The sequence below is a fragment of the Lithobates pipiens genome, unplaced genomic scaffold (assembly GCF_037356315.1).
Source record: "Lithobates pipiens isolate NorthernLeopardFrog02 unplaced genomic scaffold, aLitPip1_a1.2 Scaffold_30, whole genome shotgun sequence".
NCBI classification, from domain to species: Eukaryota; Metazoa; Chordata; class Amphibia; order Anura; family Ranidae; genus Lithobates; species Lithobates pipiens.
This window is the reverse complement of record NW_027507791.1, coordinates 185,076,280-185,090,001: the sequence shown is the minus strand read 5'-3', so window position 1 is coordinate 185,090,001 and position 13,722 is coordinate 185,076,280. Positions and strand designations below refer to the sequence as shown.

At 52.4% G+C, this 13,722-nt stretch overlaps 28 non-coding genes and 31 pseudogenes across 28 annotated transcripts; all 59 read left to right on the top strand.

Moving 5' to 3' along the window:
* Positions 1 to 65: 65 nt before the first annotated feature.
* On the top strand, positions 66 to 184 carry LOC143951137 (5S ribosomal RNA). Its single transcript, XR_013266437.1, has one exon. It is a non-coding gene; the product is annotated as a 5S ribosomal RNA (ribosomal RNA).
* A 109-nt stretch (positions 185 to 293) lies between these two features.
* On the top strand, positions 294 to 412 carry LOC143947550 (5S ribosomal RNA). The gene has a single exon (XR_013265314.1). It is a non-coding gene; the product is annotated as a 5S ribosomal RNA (ribosomal RNA).
* A 109-nt stretch (positions 413 to 521) lies between these two features.
* LOC143953749 (5S ribosomal RNA) lies at positions 522 to 640 on the top strand. The gene has a single exon (XR_013268802.1). It is a non-coding gene; the product is annotated as a 5S ribosomal RNA (ribosomal RNA).
* Positions 641 to 749: 109 nt separating this feature from the next.
* Positions 750 to 868, top strand: LOC143949320 (5S ribosomal RNA). Its single transcript, XR_013265477.1, has one exon. It is a non-coding gene; the product is annotated as a 5S ribosomal RNA (ribosomal RNA).
* A 109-nt stretch (positions 869 to 977) lies between these two features.
* Positions 978 to 1,096, top strand: LOC143944368 (5S ribosomal RNA; annotated as a pseudogene).
* A 109-nt stretch (positions 1,097 to 1,205) lies between these two features.
* LOC143953906 (5S ribosomal RNA) lies at positions 1,206 to 1,324 on the top strand. The gene has a single exon (XR_013268945.1). It is a non-coding gene; the product is annotated as a 5S ribosomal RNA (ribosomal RNA).
* Positions 1,325 to 1,433: 109 nt separating this feature from the next.
* On the top strand, positions 1,434 to 1,552 carry LOC143945027 (5S ribosomal RNA; annotated as a pseudogene).
* Positions 1,553 to 1,661: 109 nt separating this feature from the next.
* Positions 1,662 to 1,780, top strand: LOC143947043 (5S ribosomal RNA; annotated as a pseudogene).
* Positions 1,781 to 1,889: 109 nt separating this feature from the next.
* Positions 1,890 to 2,008, top strand: LOC143952943 (5S ribosomal RNA). Its single transcript, XR_013268071.1, has one exon. It is a non-coding gene; the product is annotated as a 5S ribosomal RNA (ribosomal RNA).
* A 109-nt stretch (positions 2,009 to 2,117) lies between these two features.
* On the top strand, positions 2,118 to 2,236 carry LOC143945269 (5S ribosomal RNA; annotated as a pseudogene).
* Positions 2,237 to 2,345: 109 nt separating this feature from the next.
* Positions 2,346 to 2,464, top strand: LOC143951309 (5S ribosomal RNA). Its single transcript, XR_013266593.1, has one exon. It is a non-coding gene; the product is annotated as a 5S ribosomal RNA (ribosomal RNA).
* Positions 2,465 to 2,573: 109 nt separating this feature from the next.
* On the top strand, positions 2,574 to 2,692 carry LOC143950293 (5S ribosomal RNA). The gene has a single exon (XR_013265708.1). It is a non-coding gene; the product is annotated as a 5S ribosomal RNA (ribosomal RNA).
* Positions 2,693 to 2,801: 109 nt separating this feature from the next.
* On the top strand, positions 2,802 to 2,920 carry LOC143945813 (5S ribosomal RNA; annotated as a pseudogene).
* Positions 2,921 to 3,029: 109 nt separating this feature from the next.
* Positions 3,030 to 3,148, top strand: LOC143945411 (5S ribosomal RNA; annotated as a pseudogene).
* A 109-nt stretch (positions 3,149 to 3,257) lies between these two features.
* Positions 3,258 to 3,376, top strand: LOC143943796 (5S ribosomal RNA; annotated as a pseudogene).
* A 110-nt stretch (positions 3,377 to 3,486) lies between these two features.
* Positions 3,487 to 3,605, top strand: LOC143953731 (5S ribosomal RNA). Its single transcript, XR_013268786.1, has one exon. It is a non-coding gene; the product is annotated as a 5S ribosomal RNA (ribosomal RNA).
* A 109-nt stretch (positions 3,606 to 3,714) lies between these two features.
* On the top strand, positions 3,715 to 3,833 carry LOC143947778 (5S ribosomal RNA; annotated as a pseudogene).
* A 109-nt stretch (positions 3,834 to 3,942) lies between these two features.
* On the top strand, positions 3,943 to 4,051 carry LOC143949331 (5S ribosomal RNA; annotated as a pseudogene).
* Positions 4,052 to 4,160: 109 nt separating this feature from the next.
* Positions 4,161 to 4,279, top strand: LOC143952064 (5S ribosomal RNA). The gene has a single exon (XR_013267277.1). It is a non-coding gene; the product is annotated as a 5S ribosomal RNA (ribosomal RNA).
* A 109-nt stretch (positions 4,280 to 4,388) lies between these two features.
* Positions 4,389 to 4,507, top strand: LOC143951329 (5S ribosomal RNA). The gene has a single exon (XR_013266611.1). It is a non-coding gene; the product is annotated as a 5S ribosomal RNA (ribosomal RNA).
* Positions 4,508 to 4,616: 109 nt separating this feature from the next.
* LOC143953894 (5S ribosomal RNA) lies at positions 4,617 to 4,735 on the top strand. Its single transcript, XR_013268934.1, has one exon. It is a non-coding gene; the product is annotated as a 5S ribosomal RNA (ribosomal RNA).
* Positions 4,736 to 4,844: 109 nt separating this feature from the next.
* On the top strand, positions 4,845 to 4,963 carry LOC143948475 (5S ribosomal RNA; annotated as a pseudogene).
* A 109-nt stretch (positions 4,964 to 5,072) lies between these two features.
* LOC143949274 (5S ribosomal RNA) lies at positions 5,073 to 5,190 on the top strand (annotated as a pseudogene).
* Positions 5,191 to 5,299: 109 nt separating this feature from the next.
* LOC143945083 (5S ribosomal RNA) lies at positions 5,300 to 5,418 on the top strand (annotated as a pseudogene).
* Positions 5,419 to 5,527: 109 nt separating this feature from the next.
* On the top strand, positions 5,528 to 5,646 carry LOC143951009 (5S ribosomal RNA). The gene has a single exon (XR_013266321.1). It is a non-coding gene; the product is annotated as a 5S ribosomal RNA (ribosomal RNA).
* Positions 5,647 to 5,755: 109 nt separating this feature from the next.
* Positions 5,756 to 5,874, top strand: LOC143952946 (5S ribosomal RNA). The gene has a single exon (XR_013268074.1). It is a non-coding gene; the product is annotated as a 5S ribosomal RNA (ribosomal RNA).
* Positions 5,875 to 5,983: 109 nt separating this feature from the next.
* On the top strand, positions 5,984 to 6,102 carry LOC143953619 (5S ribosomal RNA). The gene has a single exon (XR_013268684.1). It is a non-coding gene; the product is annotated as a 5S ribosomal RNA (ribosomal RNA).
* Positions 6,103 to 6,211: 109 nt separating this feature from the next.
* On the top strand, positions 6,212 to 6,330 carry LOC143953882 (5S ribosomal RNA). Its single transcript, XR_013268923.1, has one exon. It is a non-coding gene; the product is annotated as a 5S ribosomal RNA (ribosomal RNA).
* Positions 6,331 to 6,439: 109 nt separating this feature from the next.
* LOC143946041 (5S ribosomal RNA) lies at positions 6,440 to 6,558 on the top strand (annotated as a pseudogene).
* Positions 6,559 to 6,667: 109 nt separating this feature from the next.
* LOC143953868 (5S ribosomal RNA) lies at positions 6,668 to 6,786 on the top strand. Its single transcript, XR_013268911.1, has one exon. It is a non-coding gene; the product is annotated as a 5S ribosomal RNA (ribosomal RNA).
* Positions 6,787 to 6,895: 109 nt separating this feature from the next.
* LOC143946039 (5S ribosomal RNA) lies at positions 6,896 to 7,014 on the top strand (annotated as a pseudogene).
* Positions 7,015 to 7,123: 109 nt separating this feature from the next.
* LOC143953845 (5S ribosomal RNA) lies at positions 7,124 to 7,242 on the top strand. The gene has a single exon (XR_013268890.1). It is a non-coding gene; the product is annotated as a 5S ribosomal RNA (ribosomal RNA).
* Positions 7,243 to 7,351: 109 nt separating this feature from the next.
* LOC143947098 (5S ribosomal RNA) lies at positions 7,352 to 7,470 on the top strand (annotated as a pseudogene).
* Positions 7,471 to 7,579: 109 nt separating this feature from the next.
* Positions 7,580 to 7,698, top strand: LOC143946727 (5S ribosomal RNA; annotated as a pseudogene).
* Positions 7,699 to 7,807: 109 nt separating this feature from the next.
* On the top strand, positions 7,808 to 7,926 carry LOC143952177 (5S ribosomal RNA). The gene has a single exon (XR_013267379.1). It is a non-coding gene; the product is annotated as a 5S ribosomal RNA (ribosomal RNA).
* A 109-nt stretch (positions 7,927 to 8,035) lies between these two features.
* LOC143951007 (5S ribosomal RNA) lies at positions 8,036 to 8,154 on the top strand. The gene has a single exon (XR_013266320.1). It is a non-coding gene; the product is annotated as a 5S ribosomal RNA (ribosomal RNA).
* Positions 8,155 to 8,263: 109 nt separating this feature from the next.
* LOC143954135 (5S ribosomal RNA) lies at positions 8,264 to 8,382 on the top strand. Its single transcript, XR_013269153.1, has one exon. It is a non-coding gene; the product is annotated as a 5S ribosomal RNA (ribosomal RNA).
* Positions 8,383 to 8,491: 109 nt separating this feature from the next.
* LOC143951084 (5S ribosomal RNA) lies at positions 8,492 to 8,610 on the top strand. The gene has a single exon (XR_013266389.1). It is a non-coding gene; the product is annotated as a 5S ribosomal RNA (ribosomal RNA).
* A 109-nt stretch (positions 8,611 to 8,719) lies between these two features.
* LOC143948627 (5S ribosomal RNA) lies at positions 8,720 to 8,838 on the top strand (annotated as a pseudogene).
* A 109-nt stretch (positions 8,839 to 8,947) lies between these two features.
* On the top strand, positions 8,948 to 9,066 carry LOC143950893 (5S ribosomal RNA). Its single transcript, XR_013266216.1, has one exon. It is a non-coding gene; the product is annotated as a 5S ribosomal RNA (ribosomal RNA).
* Positions 9,067 to 9,175: 109 nt separating this feature from the next.
* LOC143945274 (5S ribosomal RNA) lies at positions 9,176 to 9,294 on the top strand (annotated as a pseudogene).
* A 109-nt stretch (positions 9,295 to 9,403) lies between these two features.
* LOC143950820 (5S ribosomal RNA) lies at positions 9,404 to 9,522 on the top strand. The gene has a single exon (XR_013266151.1). It is a non-coding gene; the product is annotated as a 5S ribosomal RNA (ribosomal RNA).
* A 109-nt stretch (positions 9,523 to 9,631) lies between these two features.
* On the top strand, positions 9,632 to 9,750 carry LOC143947888 (5S ribosomal RNA; annotated as a pseudogene).
* Positions 9,751 to 9,859: 109 nt separating this feature from the next.
* Positions 9,860 to 9,978, top strand: LOC143944075 (5S ribosomal RNA; annotated as a pseudogene).
* Positions 9,979 to 10,086: 108 nt separating this feature from the next.
* LOC143954178 (5S ribosomal RNA) lies at positions 10,087 to 10,205 on the top strand. The gene has a single exon (XR_013269192.1). It is a non-coding gene; the product is annotated as a 5S ribosomal RNA (ribosomal RNA).
* Positions 10,206 to 10,314: 109 nt separating this feature from the next.
* LOC143948804 (5S ribosomal RNA) lies at positions 10,315 to 10,433 on the top strand (annotated as a pseudogene).
* A 109-nt stretch (positions 10,434 to 10,542) lies between these two features.
* LOC143952633 (5S ribosomal RNA) lies at positions 10,543 to 10,661 on the top strand. The gene has a single exon (XR_013267791.1). It is a non-coding gene; the product is annotated as a 5S ribosomal RNA (ribosomal RNA).
* Positions 10,662 to 10,770: 109 nt separating this feature from the next.
* Positions 10,771 to 10,889, top strand: LOC143943969 (5S ribosomal RNA; annotated as a pseudogene).
* A 109-nt stretch (positions 10,890 to 10,998) lies between these two features.
* On the top strand, positions 10,999 to 11,117 carry LOC143944159 (5S ribosomal RNA; annotated as a pseudogene).
* Positions 11,118 to 11,226: 109 nt separating this feature from the next.
* On the top strand, positions 11,227 to 11,345 carry LOC143943925 (5S ribosomal RNA; annotated as a pseudogene).
* A 327-nt stretch (positions 11,346 to 11,672) lies between these two features.
* Positions 11,673 to 11,791, top strand: LOC143954068 (5S ribosomal RNA). Its single transcript, XR_013269092.1, has one exon. It is a non-coding gene; the product is annotated as a 5S ribosomal RNA (ribosomal RNA).
* A 109-nt stretch (positions 11,792 to 11,900) lies between these two features.
* Positions 11,901 to 12,019, top strand: LOC143950701 (5S ribosomal RNA). The gene has a single exon (XR_013266044.1). It is a non-coding gene; the product is annotated as a 5S ribosomal RNA (ribosomal RNA).
* Positions 12,020 to 12,128: 109 nt separating this feature from the next.
* Positions 12,129 to 12,247, top strand: LOC143943689 (5S ribosomal RNA; annotated as a pseudogene).
* Positions 12,248 to 12,356: 109 nt separating this feature from the next.
* Positions 12,357 to 12,475, top strand: LOC143943641 (5S ribosomal RNA; annotated as a pseudogene).
* Positions 12,476 to 12,584: 109 nt separating this feature from the next.
* Positions 12,585 to 12,703, top strand: LOC143945911 (5S ribosomal RNA; annotated as a pseudogene).
* A 109-nt stretch (positions 12,704 to 12,812) lies between these two features.
* Positions 12,813 to 12,931, top strand: LOC143945608 (5S ribosomal RNA; annotated as a pseudogene).
* A 109-nt stretch (positions 12,932 to 13,040) lies between these two features.
* LOC143946848 (5S ribosomal RNA) lies at positions 13,041 to 13,159 on the top strand (annotated as a pseudogene).
* A 109-nt stretch (positions 13,160 to 13,268) lies between these two features.
* LOC143946694 (5S ribosomal RNA) lies at positions 13,269 to 13,387 on the top strand (annotated as a pseudogene).
* A 109-nt stretch (positions 13,388 to 13,496) lies between these two features.
* LOC143944680 (5S ribosomal RNA) lies at positions 13,497 to 13,615 on the top strand (annotated as a pseudogene).
* Positions 13,616 to 13,722: the final 107 nt, after the last annotated feature.

The window sequence follows — 13,722 nt, the reverse complement described above, 5'->3', positions numbered from 1 at the left end:
CTCTCGATTGCCCGAGGTGACCACCTTGGCTTTTGTCAAGAGAGTTGTAAGTAGGGTGCAAGATCGCCTACGGCCACATCACCCTGAATGCGCTCGATCTCGTCTGATCTCGTATGCTAAGCAGGGTCGGGCTTGGTTAGTACCTGGATGGGAGACCGCCTGGGAATACCAGGTGCCGTAGGCTTTTTTCCATTATGTTGTTGGCTTTGGCGACCTGCTGTATTTTTCCTCTCGATTGCCCGAGGTGACCACCTTGGCTTTTGTCAAGAGAGTTGTAAGTAGGGTGCAAGATCGCCTACGGCCACATCACCCTGAATGCGCTCGATCTCGTCTGATCTCGCATGCTAAGCAGGGTCGGGCCTGGGTAGTACCTGGATGGGAGACCGCCTGGGAATACCAGGTGCCGTAGGCTTTTTTCCATTATGTTGTTGGCTTTGGCGACCTGCTGTATTTTTCCTCTCGATTGCCCGAGGTGACCACCTTGGCTTTTGTCAAGAGAGTTGTAAGTAGGGAGCAAGATCGCCTACGGCCACATCACCCTGAATGCGCTCGATCTCGTCTGATCTCGGATTCTAAGCAGGGTCGGGCCTGGTCAGTACCTGGATGGGAGACCGCTTGGGAATACCAGGTGCCGTAGGCTTTTTTCCATTATGTTGTTGGCTTTGGCGACCTGCTGTATTTTTCCTCTCGATTGCCCGACGTGACCACCTTGGCTTTTGTCAAGAGAGTTGTAAGTAGGGTGCAAGATCGCCTACGGCCACATCACCCTGAATGCGCTTGATCTCGTCTGATCTCGGATGCTAAGCAGGGTCGGGCCTGGTTAGTACCTGGATGGGAGACCACCTGGGAATACCAGGTGCCGTAGGCTTTTTTCCATTATGTTGTTGGTTTTGGCGACCTGCTGTATTTTTCCTCTCGGTTGCCCGAGGTGACCACCTTGGCTTTTGTCAAGAGAGTTGTAAGTAGGTTGCAAGATCGCCTACGGCCACATCACCCTGAATGCGCTCGATCTCGTCTGATCTCGGATGCTAAGCAGGGTTTGGCTTGGTTAGTAACTGGATGGGAGACCGCCTGGGAATACCAGGTGCCGTAGGCTTTTTTCCATTATGTTGTTGGCTTTGGCGACCTGCTGTATTTTTCCTCTCGATTGCCCGAGGTGACCACCTTGGCTTTTGTCAAGAGAGTTGTAAGTAGGGTGCAAAATCGCCTACGGCCACATCACCCTGAATGCGCTCGATCTCGTCTGATCTCGGATGCTAAGCAGGGTCGGGCCTGGTTAGTACCTGGATGGGAGACCGCCTGGGAATACCAGGTGCCGTAGGCTTTCTTTTATTATGTTGTTGGCTTTAGCGACCTGCTGTATTTTTCCTCTCGATTGCCCGAGGTGACCACCTTGGCTTTTGTCAAGAGAGTTGTAAGTAGGGTGCAAGATCGCCTACGGCCACATCACCCTGAATGCGCTCGATCTCGTCTGATCTCGGATGCTAAGCCGGGTCGGGCCTGGTTAGTACCAGGATCGGAGACCGCCTTGGAATACCAGGTGCCGTAGGCTTTTTTCCATTATGTTGTTGGCTTTGGCGACCTGCTGTATTTTTCCTCTGGATTGCCCGAGGTGACCACCTTGGCTTTTGTCAAGAGAGTTGTAAGTAGGGTGCAAGAATGCCTATTGCCACATCACCCTCAATGCGCTCGATCTCGTCTGATCTCAGATGCTAAGCAGGGTCGGGCCTGGTTAGTACTTGGATGGGAGACCGAATGGGAATACCAGGTGCCGTAGGCTTTTTTCCATCATGTTGTTGGCTTTGGCGACCTGCTGTATTTTTCCTCTCGATTGCCCGAGGTGACCACCTTGGCTTTTGTCAAGACAGTTGTAAGTAGGGTGCAAGATCGCCTACGGCCACATCACACTGAATGCGCTCGATCTCGTCTGATCTCGGATGCTAAGTAGGGTCGGGCCTGGTTAGTACCTGGATGGGAGACCGCCTGGGAATACCAGGTGCCGTAGGCTTTTTTCATTTATGTTGTTGGCTTTGGCGACCTGCTGTATTTTTCCTCTCGATTGCCTGAGGTGACCACCTTGGCTTTTGTCAAGAGAGTTGTAAGTAGGGTGCAAGATCGCCTACGGCCACATCAACCTGAATGCGCTCGATCTCGTCTGATCTCGGATGCTAAGCAGGGTCGGCCCTGGTTAGTACCTGGATGGCAGACCGCCTGGGAATACCGGGTGCCGTAGGCTTTTTTCCATTATGTTGTTGGCTTTGGCGACCTGCTGTATTTTTCCTCTCGATTGCCCGAGGTGACCACCTTGGCTTTTGTCAAGAGAGTTGTAAGTAGGGTGCAAGATCGCCTGCGGCCACATCACCCTGAATGCGCTCGATCTCGTCTGATCTCGGATGCTAAGCAGGGTCGGGCCTGTTTAGTACCTGGATGGGAGACCGCCTGGGAATACCAGGTGCCGTAGGCTTTTTTCCATTATGTTGTTGGCTTTGGCGACCTGCTGTATTTTTCCTCTCGATTGCCCGAGGTGACCACCTTGGCTTTTGTCGAGAGAGTTGTAAGTAGGGTGCAAGACCGCCTACGGCCACATCACCCTGAATGCGCTCGATCTCGTCTGATCTCGGATGCTAAGCAGGGTCGCGCCTGGTTAGTACCTGGATGGGAGACCGCCTGGGAATACCAGGTGCCGTAGGCTTTTTTCCATTATGTTGTTGGCTTTGGCGACCTGCTGTATTTTTCCTCTCGATTGCCCGAGGTGACCACCTTGGCTTTTGTCAAGAGAGTTGTAAGTAGGGTGCAAAATCGCCTACTGCCACATTACCCTGAATGCGCTCGATCTCGTCTGATCTCGGATGCTAAGCAGGGTCGGGCCTGGTTAGTACCTGGGTGGGAGACCGCCTGAGAATACTAGGTGCCGTAGGCTTTTTTCCATTATGTTGTTGGCTTTGGCGACCTGCTGTATTTTTCCTCTCGATTGCCCGAGGTGACCACCTTGGCTTTTGTCAAGAGAGTTGTAAGTAGGGTGCAAGATCGCCTACTGCCACATCACCCTGAATGCGCTCGATCTCGTCTGATCTCGGATGGTAAGCAGGGTCGGGCCTGGTTAGTACCTGGATGGGAGACCGCCTGAGAATACTAGGTGCCGTAGGCTTTTTTCCATTATGTTATTGGCTTTGGCGACCTGCTGTATTTTTCCTCTCGATTGCCTGAGGTGACCACCTTGGCTTTTGTCAAGAGAGTTGTAAGTAGGGTGCAAGATTACCTACTGCCACATCACCCTGAATGCGCTCGATCTCGTCTGATCTCGGATGCTAAGCAGGGTCGGGCCTGTTTAGTACCTGGATGGGAGACCGCCTGGGAATACCAGGTGCCGTAGGCTTTTTTCCATTATGTTGTTGGCTTTGGCGACCTGCTGTATTTTTCCTCTCGATTTGCCCAAGGTGACCACCTTGGCTTTTGTCAAGAGAGTTGTAAGTAGGGTGCAAGATTGCCTATGGCTACATCACCCTGAATGCGCTCGATCTCATCTGATCTTGGATGCTAAGCAGGGTCGTGCCTGGTTAGTACCTGGATGGGAGACCGCCTGGGAATACCAGGTGCTGTAGGCTTTTTTCCATTATGTTGTTGGCTTTGGCGACCTGCTGTATTTTTCCTCTCGATTCCCCGAGGTGACCACCTTGGCTTTTGTCAAGAGAGTTGTAAGTAGAGTGCAAGATCGCCTACGGCCACATCACCCAGAATGCGCTCGATCTCGTGTGATCTCAGATGCTAATCAGGGTCGGGCCTGGTTAGTTCCTGGATGGGAGACCGCCTGGGAATATCAGGTGCCGTAGGCTTTTTTCCATTATGTTGTTGGCTTTGGCGACCTGCTGTATTTTTCCTCTCGATTGCCCGAGGTGACCACCTTGGCTTTTGTCAAGAGAGTTGTAAGTATGGTGTAAGATCGCCTACGGCCACATCATCCTGAATGCGCTCGATCTCGGATGCTAAGCAGGGTCAGGCCTGGTTAGTACCTGGATGGGAGACCGCCCGGGAGTACCAGGTGCCGTAGTCTTTTTTCCATTATGTTGTTGGCTTTGGCGACCTGCTGTATTTTTCGTCTCAATTGCCCGAGGTGACCACCTTGGCTTTTGTCAAGAGAGTTGTAAGTAGGGTGCAAGATCGCCTATGGCCACATCACCCTGAATGCGCTCGATCTCGTCTGATCTCGGATGCTAAGCAGGGTCGGGCCTGCTTAGTACCTGGATGGGAGACCGCCTGGGAATACCAGGTGCCGTAGGCTTTTTTCCATTATGTTGTTGGCTTTGGCGACCAGCTGTATTTTTCCTCTCGATTGCCCGAGGTGACCACCTTGGCTTTTGTCAAGAGAGTTGTAAGTAGGGTGCAAGATCGCCTACGGCCACATCACCCTGAATGCGCTCGATCTCATCTGATCTCGGATGCTAAGCAGGGTCGGGCCTGGTTAGTACCTAGATGGGAGACCGCCTGGGAATACCAGGTGCCGTAGGCTTTTTTCCATTATGTTGTTGGCTTTGGCGACCTGCTGTATTTTTCCTCTCGATTGCCCGAGGTGACCACCTTGGCTTTTGTCAAGAGAGTTGTAAGTAGAGTGCAAGGTTGCCTACGGCCACATCACCCTGAATGCGCTCGATCTCGTCTGATCTCGGATGCTAAGCAGGGTCGGGCCTGGTTAGTACCTGGATGGGAGACCGCCTGGGAATACCAGGTGCCGTAGGCTTTTTTACATTATGTTGTTGGCTTTGGCGACCTGCTGTATTTTTCCTCTCGTTTGCCCGAGGTGACCACCTTGGCTTTTGTCAAGAGAGTTGTAAGTAGGGTGCAAGATTGCCTACTGCCACAACACTCTGAATGCGCTCGATTTCGTCTGATCTCGGACGCTATGCAGGGTCGGGCCTGGTTAGTACCTGGATGTGAGACCGCCTGGGAATACCAGGTGCCGTAGGCTTTTTTCCATTATGTCGTTGGCTTTGGCGACCTGCTGTGTTTTTCCTCTCGATTGCCCGAGGTGACCACCTTGGCTTTTGTCAAGAGAGTTGTAAGTAGGGTGCAAGATAGCTTATGGCCACATCACCCTGAATGCGCTCGATCTCGTCTGATCTCGGATGCTTGCAGGGTCGGGCCTTGTTAGTACCTGGATGGGAGACCGCCTGGGAATACTATGTGCCGTAGGCTTTCTTCCATTATGTTGTTGGCTTTGGCGACCTGCTGTATTTTTCCTCTCGATTGCCCGAGGTGACCACCTTGGCTTTTGTCAAGAGAGTTGTAAGTAGGGTGCAAGATTGCCTACGGCCACATCACCCTGAATGCGCTCGATCTTGTCTGATCTCGGATGCTAAGCAGGGTCGGGCCTGGTTAGTATCTGGATGGGAGACCGCCTGGGAATACGCGGTGCCGTAGGCTTTTTTCCATTATGTTGTTGGCTTTGGCGACCTGCTGTATTTTTCCTCTCGATTGTCCGAGGTGACCACCTTGGCTTTTGTCAAGAGAGTTGTAAGTAGGGTGCAAGATTGCCTACGGCCACATCACCCTGAATGCGCTCGATCTCGTCTGATCTCGGATGCTAAGCAGGGTCGGGCCTGCTTAGTACCTGGATGGGAGACCGCCTGGGAATACCAGGTGCCGTAGGCTTTTTTCCATGATGTTGTTGGCTTTGGCGACCAGCTGTATTTTTCCTCTCGATTGCCCGAGGTGACCACCTTGGCTTTTGTCAAGAGAGTTGTAAGTAGGGTGCAAGATCACCTACGGCCACATCACCCTGAATGCGCTCGATCTCGTCTGATCTCGGATGCTAAGCAGGGTCGGGCCTGCTTAGTACCTGGATGGGAGACCGCCTGGGAATACCAGGTGCCGTAGGCTTTTTTCCATTATGTTGTTGGCTTTGGCGACCAGCTGTATTTTTCCTCTCGATTGCCCGAGGTGACCACCTTGGCTTTTGTCAAGAGAGTTGTAAGTAGGGTGCAAGATCGCCTCCGGCCACATCACCCTGAATGCGCTCGATCTCGTCTGATCTCGGATGCTAAGCAGGGTCGGGCCTGGTTAGTACCTAGATGGGAGACCGCCCGGGAATACCAGGTGCCGTAGGCTTTTTTCCATTATGTTGTTGGCTTTGGCGACCTGCTGTATTTTTCCTCTCCATAGCCCGAGGTGACCACCTTGGCTTTTGTCAAGAGAGTTGTAAGTAGAGTGCAAGATTGCCTACGGCCACATCACCCTGAATGCGCTCGATCTCGTCTGATCTCGGATGCTAAGCAGGGTCGGGCCTGGTTAGTACCTGGATGGGAGACCGCCTGGGAATACCAGGTGCCGTAGGCTTTTTTCCATTATGTTGTTGGCTTTGGCGACCTGCTGTATTTTTCCTCTCGTTTGCCCGAGGTGACCACCTTGGCTTTTGTCAAGAGAGTTGTAAGTAGGGTGCAAGATTGCCTACTGCCACAACACTCTGAATGCGCTCGATCTCGTCTGATCTCGGACGCTAAGCAGGGTCGGGCCTGGTTAGTACCTGGATGTGAGACCGCCTGGGAATACCAGGTGCCGTAGGCTTTTTTCCATTATGTCGTTGGCTTTGGCGACCTGCTGTGTTTTTCCTCTCGATTGCCCGAGGTGACCACCTTGGCTTTTGTCAAGAGAGTTGTAAGTAGGGTGCAAGATCGCCTACGGCCACATCACCCTGAATGCGCTCGATCTCGTCTGATCTCGGATGCTAAGCAGGGTCGGGCCTGGTTAGTACCTGGATGGGAGACCGCCTGGGAATACCAGGTGCCGTAGGCTTTTTTCCATTATGTTGTTGGCTTTGGCGACCTGCTGTATTTTTCCTCTCGTTTGCCCGAGGTGACCACCTTGGCTTTTGTCAAGAGAGTTGTAAGTAGGGTGCAAGATTGCCTACTGCCACAACACTCTGAATGCGCTCGATCTCGTCTGATCTCGGACGCTAAGCAGGGTCGGGCCTGGTTAGTACCTGGATGTGAGACCGCCTGGGAATACCAGGTGCCGTAGGCTTTTTTCCATTATGTCGTTGGCTTTGGCGACCTGCTGTGTTTTTCCTCTCGATTGCCCGAGGTGACCACCTTGGCTTTTGTCAAGAGAGTTGTAAGTAGGGTGCAAGATCGCCTACGGCCACATCACCCTGAATGCGCTCGATCTCGTCTGATCTCAGATGCTAAGCAGGGTCGGGCCTGGTTAGTACCTGGATGGGAGACCACCTGGAAATACCAGGTGCCGTAGGCTTTTTTCCATTATGTTGTTGGCTTTGGCGACCTGCTGTATTTTTCCTCTCGATTGCCCGAGGTGACCACCTTGGCTTTTGTCAAGAGAGTTGTAAGTAGGGTGCAAGATAGCTTATGGCCACATCACCCTGAATGCGCTCGATCTCGTCTGATCTCGGATGCTAAGCAGGGTCGGGCCTTGTTAGTACCTGGATGGGAGACCGCCTGGGAATACTATGTGCGGTAGGCTTTCTTCCATTATGTTGTTGGCTTTGGCGACCTGCTGTATTTTTCCTCTCGATTGCCCGAGGTGACCACCTTGGCTTTTGTCAAGAGAGTTGTAAGTAGGGAGCAAGATTGCCTACGGCCACATCACCCTGAATGCGCTCGATCTTGTCTGATCTCGGATGCTAAGCAGGGTCGGGCCTGGTTAGTATCTGGATGGGAGACCGCCTGGGAATACGCGGTGCCATAGGCTTTTTTCCATTATGTTGTTGGCTTTGGCGACCAGCTGTATTTTTCCTCTCGATTGCCCGAGGTGACCACCTTGGCTTTTGTCAAGAGAGTTGTAAGTAGGGTGCAAGCTCGCTTACGGCCACATCACCCTGAATGCGCTCGATCTCGTCTGATCTCGGATGCTAAGCAGGGTCGGGCCTGCTTAGTACCTGGATGGGAGACCGCCTGGGAATACCAGGTGCCGTAGGCTTTTTTCCATTATGTTGTTGGCTTTGGCGACCAGCTGTATTTTTCCTCTCGATTGCCCGAGGTGACCACCTTGGCTTTTGTCAAGAGAGTTGTAAGTAGGGTGCAAGATCGCCTACGGCCACATCACCCTGAATGCGCTCGATCTCGTCTGATCTCGGATGCTAAGCAGGGTCGGGCCTGCTTAGTACCTGGATGGGAGACCGCCTGGGAATACCAGGTGCCGTAGGCTTTTTTCCATTATGTTGTTGGCTTTGGCGACCAGCTGTATTTTTCCTCTCGATTGCCCGAGGTGACCACCTTGGCTTTTGTCAAGAGAGTTGTAAGTAGGGTACAAGATCGCCTACGGCCACATCACCCTGAATGCGCTCGGTCTCGTCTGATCTCGGATGCTAAGCAGGGTCGGGCCTGGTTAGTACCTAGATGGGAGACCGCCCGGGAATACCAGGTGCCGTATGCTTTTTTCCATTATGTTGTTGGCTTTGGCGACCTGCTGTATTTTTCCTCTCCATAGCCCGAGGTGACCACCTTGGCTTTTGTCAAGAGAGTTGTAAGTAGAGTGCAAGATTGCCTACGGCCACATCACCCTGAATGCGCTCGATCTCGTCTGATCTCGGATGCTAAGCAGGGTCGGGCCTGGTTAGTACCTGGATGGGAGACCACCTGGGAATACCAGGTGCCGTAGGCTTTTTTCCATTATGTTGTTGGCTTTGGCGACCTGCTGTATTTTTCCTCTCGATTGCCCGAGGTGACCACCTTGGCTTTTGTCAAGAGAGTTGTAAGTAGGGTGCAAGATTGCCTACTGCCACAACACTCTGAATGCGCTCGATCTCGTCTGATATCGGACACTAAGCAGGGTCGGGCCTGGTTAGTACCTGGATGTGAGACCGCCTGGGAATACCAGGTGCCGTAGGCTTTTTTCCATTATGTCGTTGGCTTTGGCGACCTGCTGTGTTTTTCCTCTCGATTGCCCGAGGTGACCACCTTGGCTTTTGTCAAGAGAGTTGTAAGTAGGGTGCAAGATCGCCTACGGCCACATCACCCTGAATGCGCTCGATCTCGTCTGATCTCGGATGCTAAGCAGGGTCGGGCCTGGTTAGTACCTGGATGGGAGACCACCTGGAAATACCAGGTGCCGTAGGCTTTTTTCCATTATGTTGTTGGCTTTGGCGACCTGCTGTATTTTTCCTCTCAATAGCCCGAGGTGACCACCTTGGCTTTTGTCAAGAGAGTTGTAAGTAGGGGGCAAGATCGCCTACGGCCACATCACCCTGAATGCACTCGATCTTGTCTGATCTCGGATGCTAAGCAGGGTCAGGCCTGGTTAGTACCTGGATGGGAGACCGCCTGGGAATACTAGGTGCCATAGGCTTTTTTCCATTATGTTGTTGGCTTTGGCGACCTGCTGTATTTTTCCTCTCCATAGCCCGAGGTGACCACCTTGGCTTTTGTCAAGAGAGTTGTAAGTAGAGTGCAAGATTGCCTACGGCCACATCACCCTGAATGCGCTCGATCTCCTCTGATCTCGAATGCTAAGCAGGGTCGGGCCTGGTTAGTACCTGGATGGGAGACCGCCTGGGAATTTCAGGTGCCGTAGGCTTTTTTCCATTATGTTGTTGGCTTTGGCGACCTACTGTATTTTTCCTCTCGATTGCCCGAGGTGACCACCTTGGCTTTTGTCAAGAGAGTTGTAAGTAGGGTGCAAGATCGCCTCTGGCCACATCACCCTGAATGCGCTCGATCTCGTCTGATCTCGCATGCTAAGCAGGGTCGGGCCTGCTTAGTCCCTGGATGGTAGACCGCCTGGGAATACCAGGTGCCGTAGGCTTTTTTCCATTATGTTGTTGGCTTTGGCGACCTGCTGTATTTTTCCTCTCGATTGCCCGAGGTGACCACCTTGGCTTTTGTCAAGAGAGTTGTAAGTAGGGAGCAAGATCGCCTACGGCCACATCACCATAATTGCGCTCGATCTCATCTGATCTCGGATGCTAAGCAGGGTCGGGCCTGGTTAGTACCTGGATGGGAGACCGCCTGGGAATACCAGGTGCCGTAGGATTTTTCCATTACGTTGTTGGCTTTGGCGACCTGCTGTATTTTTCCTCTCGATTGCCCGAGGTGACCACCTTGGCTTTTGTCAAGAGAGTTGTAAGTAGGGTGCAAGATCGCCTACGGCCACATCACCCTGAATGCGCTCGATCTCGTCTGATCTCGGATGCTAAGCAGGGTCGGGCCTGGTTAGTACCTGGATGGTAGACCGCCTGGGAATACCGAGTGCCGTAGGCTTTTTTCCATTATGTTGTTGGCTTTGGCGACCTGCTGTATTTTTCCTCTTGATTGCCCGAGGTGACCACCTTGGCTTTTGTCAAGAGAGTTGTAAGTAGGGTGTAAGATCATCTACGGCCACATCACCCTGAATGCGCTTGAGCTCGTCTGATCTCGGATGCTAAGCAGGGTCGGGTTTGGTTAGTAGCTGGATGGGAGACCGCCTGGGAATACTAGGTGCCGTATACTTTTTTCCATTATGTTGTTGGCTTTGGCGACCTGCTGTATTTTTCCTCTCCATTGCCCGAGGTGACCACCTTGGCTTTTGTCAAGAGAGTTGTAAGTAGGGTGCAAGATCGCCTATGGCCACATCACCCTGAATGCGCTCGATCTCGTCTGATCTCGGATGCTAAGCAGCGTCGGGCCTGGTTAGTACCTGGATGGGAGACCGCCTGGGAATACCAGGTGCCGTAGGCTTTTTTCCATTATGTTGTTGGCTTTGGCGACCTGCTGTATTTTTCCTCTCGATTCCCCGAGGTGACCACCTTGGCTTTTGTCAAGAGAGTTGTAAGTAGGATGCAAGATCGCCTGCGGCCACATCACCCTAAATGCGCTCGATCTCGTCTGATCTCGGATGCTAAGCAGGGTCGGGCCTGGTTAGTACCTGGATGGGAGACCGACTGGGAATACTAGGTGCCGTAGGCTTTTTTCCATTATGTTGTTGGCTTTGGCGACCTGCTGTATTTTTCCTCTCTATTGCCCGAGGTGACCACCTTGGCTTTTGTCAAGAGAGTTGTAAGTAGGGTGCAAGATCGCCTACAGCCAGAACACCCTGAATGCGCTCGATCTCGTCTGATCTCGGATGCTAAGCAGGGTCGGGCTTGGTTAGTCCCTGGATGGGAGACCGCCTGGGAATACCAGGTGCTGTAGGCTTTTTTCCATTATGTTGTTGGCTTTGGCGACCTGCTGTATTTTTCCTCTCGATTGCCCGAGGTGACCACCTTGGCTTTTGTCAAGAGAGTTGTAAGTAGGGAGCAAGATCGCCTACGGCCACATCACCATGATTGCGCTCGATCTCATCTGATCTCGGATGCTAAGCAGGGTCGGGCCTGGTTAGTACCTGGATGGGAGACTGCCTGGGAATACCAGGTGCCGCAGGCTTTTTTCCATTACGTTGTTGGCTTTGGCGACCTGCTGTATTTTTCCTCTCGATTGCCCGAGGTGACCACCTTGGCTTTTGTCAAGAGAGTTGTAAATAGGGTGCAAGTTCGCCTACGGCCACATTACCCTGAATGCGCTCGTTCTGGTATGCAAAGCAGGGTCGGGCCTGGTTGGTACCTGGATGCGAGGCCGCCTGGGAATACCAGGTGCCGTAGGCTTTTTTCCATTATGTTGTTGGCTTTGGCGACCTGCTGTATTTTTCCTCTCCATTGCCTGAGGTGACCACCTTGGCTTTTGTCAAGAGAGTTGTAAGTAGGGTGCAAGATCGCCTACGGCCTCATCACCCTGAATGCGCTCGATCTCATCTGATCTCGGATGCTAAGCAGCGTTGGGCCTGGTTAGTACCTGGATGGTAGACCGCCTGGGAATACCAGGTGCCGTAGGCTTTTTTCCATTATGTTGTTGGCTTTGGCGACCTGCTGTATTTTTCCTCTCGATTGCCCGAGGTGACCACCTTGGCTTTTGTCAAGAGAGTTGTAAGTAGGGTGTAAGATCGCCTACGGCCACATCACCCTGAATGCGCTCGATCTCGTCTGATCTCGGATGCTAAGCAGGGTCGGGCCTGGTTAGTACCAGGATGGGAGACCGCCTGGGAATACCAGGTGCCGTAGGCTTTTTTCCATTATGTTGTTGGCTTTGGCGACCTGCTGTATTTTTCCTCTCCATTGCCCGAGGTGACCACCTTGGCTTTTGTCAAGAGAGTTGTAGGTAGGGTGCAAGATTGCCTACGGCCGCATCACCCTGAATGCGCTCGATCTCGTCTGATCTCGGATGCTAAGCAGGGTCGGGCCTGGTTAGTACCTGGATGGGAGACCGCCTGGGAATACCAGGTGCCATAGGATTTTTTCCATTATGTTGTTGGCTTTGGCGACCTGCTGTATTTTTCCTCTCGATTGCCCGAGGTGACCACCTTGGCTTTTGTCAAGAGAGTTGTAAGTAGGGTGCAAGATCGCCTACGGCCACATCACCCTGAATGCGCTTGATTTCGTCTGATCTTAGATGCTAAGCAGGGTTGGGCCTGGTTAGTACCTGCATGGGAGACCGCCTGGGAATATCAGGTGCCGTAGGCTTTTTTCCATTATGTTGTTGGCTTTGGCGACCTGCTGTATTTTTCCTCTCGATTGCCCGAGGTGACCACTTTGGCTTTTGTCAAGAGAGTTGTAAGTAGGATGCAAGACGGCCTACGGCCACATCACCCTAACAGCGCACAATCTCGTCTGATCTCGGATGCTAAGCAGGGTCGGGCCTGGTTAGTACCTGCATGGGAGACCGCCTGGGAATACCAGGTGCCGTAGGCTTTTTTCCATTATGTTGTTGGCTTTGGCGACCTGCTGTATTTTTCCTCTCGATTGCCCGAGGTGACCACCTTGGCTTTTGTCAAGAGAGTTGTAAGTAGGGTGCAAGATCGCCTATGGCCACATCACCCTGAATGCGCTTGCTCTCGTCTGATCTTGGATGCTAAGCAGGGTCGGGCCTGGTTAGTACCTAGATGGGAGACCGCCTGGGAATACCAGGTGCCGTAGGCTTTTTTCCATTATGTTGTTGGCTTTGGCGACCTGCTGTATTTTTCCTCTCGATTGCCCGAGGTGAGCACCTTGGCTTTTGTCAAGAGAGTTGTAAGTAGGGTGCAAGATCGCCTACGGCCACATCACCCTGAATGCGTTCGCTCTCGTCTGATCTCAGATGCTAAGCAGAGTCGGGCCTGGTTAGTACCTGGATGGGAGACCGCCTGGGAATACCAGGTGCCGTAGGCTTTTTTCCATTATGTTGTTGGCTTTGGCGACCTCCTGTATTTTTCCTCTCGATTGCCCGAGGTGACCACCTTGGCTTTTGTCAAGAGAGTTGTAAGTAGGGAGCAAGATCGCCTACGGCCACATCACCCTGAATGCGCTCGATCTCGTCTGATCTCAGATGCTAAGCAGGGTCAGGCCTGGTTATTACCTGGATGGGAGACTGCCTGGGAATTCCAGGTGCCGTAGGCTTTTTTCCATTATGTTGTTGGCTTTGGCGACCTGTGGTATTTTTCCTCTCGATTGCCCGAGGTGACCACCTTGGCTTTTGTCAAGAGAGTTGTAAGTAGGGTGCAAGATCGCCTACGGCCACATCACCCTGAATGCGCTCGATCTCGTCTGATCTCGGATGCTAAGCAGCGTCGGGCATGGTTAGTACCTGGATGGGAGACTGCCTTGGAATACCATGTGCCGTAGGCTTTTTTCCATTATGTTGTTGGCTTTGGTGACCTGCTGTATTTTTCCTCATGATTGCCCGAGGTGACCACCTTGGCTTTTGTCAAGAGAGTTGTAAGTAGGGTGCAAGA